Genomic DNA, 7038 nt, shown 5'->3' on the forward strand with positions numbered 1-7038 from the left:
CTGATATATCCCTTAACCAATGTAATATGGTGTCTCTTATTGTCCTGGAAGAGGTGGTCTCCACTGATATATCCCTGAAACCAATGTAATATGGTGTCTCTTATTGTCCTGGAAGAGGTGGTCTCCACTGATATCCCTGAAACAATGTAATATGGTGTCTCTTATTGTCCTGGAAGAGGTGGTCTCCACTGATATATCCCTGAAACAATGTAATATGGTGTCTCTTATTGTCCTGGAAGAGGTGGTCTCCACTGATATATCCCTTAACCAATGTAATATGGTGTCTCTTATTGTCCTGGAAGAGGTGGTCTCCACTGATATATCCCTTAACCAATGTAATATGGAGTCTCTTATTGTCCTGGAAGAGGTGGTCTCCACTGATATATCCCTTAACCAATGTAATATGGTGCCTCTTATTGTCCTGGAAGAGGTGGTCTCCACAGATATATCCCTTAACCAATGTAATATGGTGCCTCTTATTGTCCTGGAAGAGGTGGTCTCCACAGATATATCCCTTAACCAATGTAATATGGTGTCTCTTATTGTCCTGGAAGAGGTGGTCTCCACTGATATATCCCTAACCAATGTAATATGGTGTCTCTTATTGTCCTGGAAGAGGTGGTCTCCACTGATATATCCCTTAACCAATGTAATATGGTGTCTCTTATTGTCCTGGAAGAGGTGGTCTCCACTGATATATCCCTTAACCAATGTAATATGGTGTCTCTTATTGTCCTGGAAGAGGTGGTCTCCACTGATATATCCCTTAACCAATGTAATATGGTGTCTCTTATTGTCCTGGAAGAGGTGGTCTCCACTGATATATCCCTTAACCAATGTAATATGGTGTCTCTTATTGTCCTGGAAGAGGTGGTCTCCACTGATATATCCCTTAACCAATGTAATATGGTGTCTCTTATTGTCCTGGAAGAGGTGGTCTCCACAGATATATCCCTTAACCAATGTAATATGGTGTCTCTTATTGTCCTGGAAGAGGTGGTCTCCACTGATATATCCCTTAACCAATGTAATATGGTGTCTCTTATTGTCCTGGAAGAGGTGGTCTCCACTGATATATCCCTTAACCAATGTAATATGGTGTCTCTTATTGTCCTGGAAGAGGTGGTCTCCACTGATATATCCCTTAACCAATGTAATATGGTGTCTCTTATTGTCCTGGAAGAGGTGGTCTCCACTGATATATCCCTTAACCAATGTAATATGGTGTCTCTTATTGTCCTGGAAGAGGTGGTCTCCACTGATATATCCCTTAACCAATGTAATATGGTGTCTCTCATTGTCCTGGAAGAGGTGGTCTCCACTGATATATCCCTTAACCAATGTAATATGGTGTCTCTTATTGTCCTGGAAGAGGTGGTCTCCACTGATATATCCCTTAACCAATGTATTATGGTGTCTCTTATTGTCCTGGAAGAGGTGGTCTCCCTGATATATCCCAATGTAATATGGTGTCTCTTATTGTCCTGGAAGAGGTGGTCTCCACTGATATATCCCTGAAACAATGTAATATGGTGTCTCTTATTGTCCTGGAAGAGGTGGTCTCCACTGATATATCCCTGAAACAATGTAATATGGTGTCTCTTATTGTCCTGAAGAGGTGGTCTCCACTGATATATCCCTGAAACAATGTAATATGGTGTCTCTTATTGTCCTGGAAGAGGTGGTCTCCACTGATATATCCCTTAACCAATGTAATATGGTGTCTCTTATTGTCCTGGAAGAGGTGGTCTCCACTGATATATCCCTGAAACAATGTAATATGGTGTCTCTTATTGTCCTGGAAGAGGTGGTCTCCACTGATATATCCCTGAAACAATGTAATATGGTGTCTCTTATTGTCCTGGAAGAGGTGGTCTCCACTGATATATCCCTGAAACAATGTAATATGGTGTCTCTTATTGTCCTGGAAGAGGTGGTCTCCACTGATATATCCCTTAACCAATGTAATATGGTGTCTCTTATTGTCCTGGAAGAGGTGGTCTCCACTGATATATCCCTTAACCAATGTAATATGGTGTCTCTTATTGTCCTGGAAGAGGTGGTCTCCACTGATATATCCCTGAAACAATGTAATATGGTGTCTCTTATTGTCCTGGAAGAGGTGGTCTCCACTGATATATCCCTGAAACAATGTAATATGGTGTCTCTTATTGTCCTGGAAGAGGTGGTCTCCACTGATATCCCTGAAACAATGTAATATGGTGTCTCTTATTGTCCTGGAAGAGGTGGTCTCCACTGATATATCCCTTAACCAATGTAATATGGTGTCTCTTATTGTCCTGGAAGAGGTGGTCTCCACTGATATATCCCTTAACCAATGTAATATGGTGTCTCTTATTGTCCTGGAAGAGGTGGTCTCCACTGATATATCCCTTAAACAATGTAATATGGTGTCTCTCATTGTCCTGGAAGAGGTGGTCTCCACTGATATATCCCTTAACCAATGTAATATGGTGTCTCTTATTGTCCTGGAAGAGGTGGTCTCCACTGATATATCCCTTAACCAATGTAATATGGTGTCTCTCATTGTCCTGGAAGAGGTGGTCTCCACAGATATATCCCTTAACCAATGTAATATGGTGTCTCTTATTGTCCTGGAAGAGGTGGTCTCCACTGATATCCCTGAAACAATGTAATATGGTGTCTCTTATTGTCCTGGAAGAGGTGGTCTCCACTGATATCCCTGAAACAATGTAATATGGTGTCTCTTATTGTCCTGGAAGAGGTGGTCTCCACTGATATATCCCTGAAACAATGTAATATGGTGTCTCTTATTGTCCTGGAAGAGGTGGTCTCCACTGATATATCCCTGAAACAATGTAATATGGTGTCTCTTATTGTCCTGGAAGAGGTGGTCTCCACTGATATATCCCTTAACCAATGTAATATGGTGTCTCTTATTGTCCTGGAAGAGGTGGTCTCCACTGATATATCCCTTAAACAATGTAATATGGTGTCTCTTATTGTCCTGGAAGAGGTGGTCTCCACTGATATATCCCTGAAACAATGTAATATGGTGTCTCTTATTGTCCTGGAAGAGGTGGTCTCCACTGATATATCCCTTAACCAATGTAATATGGTGTCTCTTATTGTCCTGGGAGAGGTGGTCTCCACTGATATATCCCTTAACCAATGTAATATGGTGTCTCTTATTGTCCTGGAAGAGGTGGTCTCCACTGATATATCCCTGAAACAATGTAATATGGTGTCTCTTATTGTCCTGGAAGAGGTGGTCTCCACTGATATATCCCTTAACCAATGTAATATGGTGTCTCTTATTGTCCTGGAAGAGGTGGTCTCCACTGATATCCCTGAAACAATGTAATATGGTGTCTCTTATTGTCCTGGAAGAGGTGGTCTCCACTGATATATCCCTGAAACAATGTAATATGGTGTCTCTTATTGTCCTGGAAGAGGTGGTCTCCACTGATATATCCCTTAACCAATGTAATATGGTGTCTCTTATTGTCCTGGAAGAGGTGGTCTCCACTGATATATCCCTTAACCAATGTAATATGGTGTCTCTTATTGTCCTGGAAGAGGTGGTCTCCACTGATATATCCCTTAACCAATGTAATATGGAGTCTCTTATTGTCCTGGAAGAGGTGGTCTCCACTGATATATCCCTTAACCAATGTAATATGGTGCCTCTTATTGTCCTGGAAGAGGTGGTCTCCACTGATATATCCCTTAACCAATGTAATATGGTGTCTCTTATTGTCCTGGAAGAGGTGGTCTCCACTGATATCCCTGAAACAATGTAATATGGTGTCTCTTATTGTCCTGGAAGAGGTGGTCTCCACTGATATATCCCTGAAACAATGTAATATGGTGTCTCTTATTGTCCTGGAAGAGGTGGTCTCCACTGATATATCCCTTAACCAATGTAATATGGTGTCTCTTATTGTCCTGGAAGAGGTGGTCTCCACTGATATATCCCTTAACCAATGTAATATGGAGTCTCTTATTGTCCTGGAAGAGGTGGTCTCCACTGATATATCCCTTAACCAATGTAATATGGTGCCTCTTATTGTCCTGGAAGAGGTGGTCTCCACAGATATATCCCTTAACCAATGTAATATGGTGCCTCTTATTGTCCTGGAAGAGGTGGTCTCCACAGATATATCCCTTAACCAATGTAATATGGTGTCTCTTATTGTCCTGGAAGAGGTGGTCTCCACTGATATATCCCTTAACCAATGTAATATGGTGTCTCTTATTGTCCTGGAAGAGGTGGTCTCCACAGATATATCCCTTAACCAATGTAATATGGTGTCTCTTATTGTCCTGGAAGAGGTGGTCTCCACTGATATATCCCTTAACCAATGTAATATGGTGTCTCTTATTGTCCTGGAAGAGGTGGTCTCCACAGATATATCCCTTAACCAATGTAATATGGTGTCTCTTATTGTCCTGGAAGAGGTGGTCTCCACTGATATATCCCTTAACCAATGTAATATGGTGTCTCTTATTGTCCTGGAAGAGGTGGTCTCCACTGATATATCCCTTAACCAATGTAATATGGTGTCTCTTATTGTCCTGGAAGAGGTGGTCTCCACAGATATATCCCTTAACCAATGTAATATGGTGTCTCTTATTGTCCTGGAAGAGGTGGTCTCCACTGATATATCCCTTAACCAATGTAATATGGTGTCTCTTATTGTCCTGGAAGAGGTGGTCTCCACAGATATATCCCTTAACCAATGTAATATGGTGTCTCTTATTGTCCTGGAAGAGGTGGTCTCCACTGATATATCCCTTAACCAATGTAATATGGTGTCTCTTATTGTCCTGGAAGAGGTGGTCTCCACTGATATATCCCTTAACCAATGTAATATGGTGTCTCTCATTGTCCTGGAAGAGGTGGTCTCCACTGATATATCCCTTAACCAATGTAATATGGTGTCTCTCATTGTCCTGGAAGAGGTGGTCTCCACAGATATATCCCTTAACCAATGTAATATGGTGTCTCTTATTGTCCTGGAAGAGGTGGTCTCCACTGATATATCCCTTAATGTATTATGGTGTCTCCTATTGTCCTGGAAGAGGTGGTCTCCACTGATATATCCCTTAATGTATTATGGTGTCTCCTATTGTCCTGGAAGAGGTGGTCTCCACTGATGTAACCCTTAACCAATGTAATATGGTGTCTCTTATTGTCCTGGAAGAGGTGGTCTCCACTGATATATCCCTTAACCAATGTAATATGGTGTCTCTTATTGTCCTGGAAGAGGTGGTCTCCACTGATATATCCCTTAACCAATGTAATATGGTGTCTCTTATTGTCCTGGAAGAGGTGGTCTCCACTGATATATCCCTTAATGTATTATGGTGTCTCCTATTGTCCTGGAAGAGGTGGTCTCCACTGATATATCCCTTAATGTATTATGGTGTCTCCTATTGTCCTGGAAGAGGTGGTCTCCACTGATATATCCCTTAATGTATTATGGTGTCTCCTATTGTCCTGGAAGAGGTGGTCTCCACTGATATATCCCTTAACCAATGTAATATGGTGTCTCTTATTGTCCTGGAAGAGGTGGTCTCCACTGATATATCCCTTAATGTATTATGGTGTCTCCTATTGTCCTGGAAGAGGTGGTCTCCACTGATATATCCCTTAATGTATTATGGTGTCTCCTATTGTCCTGGAAGAGGTGGTCTCCACTGATATATCCCTTAATGTATTATGGTGTCTCCTATTGTCCTGGAAGAGGTGGTCTCCACTGATATATCCCTTAACCAATGTAATATGGTGTCTCTTATTGTCCTGGAAGAGGTGGTCTCCACTGATATATCCCTTAATGTATTATGGTGTCTCCTATTGTCCTGGAAGAGGTGGTCTCCACTGATATATCCCTTAATGTATTATGGTGTCTCCTATTGTCCTGGAAGAGGTGGTCTCCACTGATATATCCCTTAATGTATTATGGTGTCTCCTATTGTCCTGGAAGAGGTGGTCTCCACTGATATATCCCTTAACCAATGTAATATGGTGTCTCTTATTGTCCTGGAAGAGGTGGTCTCCACTGATATATCCCTTAACCAATGTAATATGGTGTCTCTTGTCCTGGAAGAGGTGGTCTCCACTGATATATCCCTTAACCAATGTAATATGGTGTCTCTTATTGTCCTGGAAGAGGTGGTCTCCACTGATATATCCCTGAAACAATGTAATATGGTGTCTCTTATTGTCCTGGAAGAGGTGGTCTCCACTGATATATCCCTTAACCAATGTAATATGGTGTCTCTTATTGTCCTGGAAGAGGTGGTCTCCACTGATATATCCCTTAAACAATGTAATATGGTGTCTCTTATTGTCCTGGAAGAGGTGGTCTCCACTGATATATCCCTTAAACAATGTAATATGGTGTCTCTTATTGTCCTGGAAGAGGTGGTCTCCACTGATATATCCCTTAAACAATGTAATATGGTGTCTCTTATTGTCCTGGAAGAGGTGGTCTCCACTGATATATCCCTTAAACAATGTAATATGGTGTCTCTTATTGTCCTGGAAGAGGTGGTCTCCACTGATATATCCCTTAACCAATGTAATATGGTGTCTCTTATTGTCCTGGAAGAGGTGGTCTCCACTGATATCCCTGAAACAATGTAAACTACGCTTTTGGTCCTATTATTGCCCACACAATTTCTATTTTAAAGAATGGCATGCCCATACTTTGAGATGTCATAGTAACGCCTTGCGATGGAGATGGCAGCCTTTTGCCCCCCCCATGTTTAAAAACCATCTATGCTGTATGCTATGTTGGTGTCCTTTAGTAGTGTTTTTTTTGTTGCAGCAATTCGACCATGAATGTCAGTCACGCTGTGTAATGATAGGAGACAAGCGCAGGATTACATGATCAGGGTTTTATTTTCTCCATCCAAACAAAAGAGCGAGATGTAAACCTCTAAATAGTACACAATAACACGGAAGCCGACACAATAGCACAGGTGCTCACAAGACCAACGGACATGATGACAATGGGGAACAGAGGGCACTTTTTTTAAAAACCTTTA

General features: G+C 41.6%; 1 long non-coding RNA gene across 1 annotated transcript; it reads left to right on the forward strand.

The window, feature by feature from the left end:
- Positions 1–4954: 4954 nt before the first annotated feature.
- On the forward strand, positions 4955–6023 carry LOC127910669 (uncharacterized). Its single transcript, XR_008075718.1, has 4 exons — positions 4955–5128; positions 5318–5494; positions 5558–5734; positions 5798–6023. It is a non-coding gene; the product is annotated as an uncharacterized LOC127910669 (long non-coding RNA).
- The last annotated feature ends 1015 nt before the right edge of the window (positions 6024–7038 follow it).

This window comes from Oncorhynchus keta, chromosome 22 (assembly GCF_023373465.1).
Source record: "Oncorhynchus keta strain PuntledgeMale-10-30-2019 chromosome 22, Oket_V2, whole genome shotgun sequence".
Classification (NCBI taxonomy): Eukaryota; Metazoa; Chordata; class Actinopteri; order Salmoniformes; family Salmonidae; genus Oncorhynchus; species Oncorhynchus keta.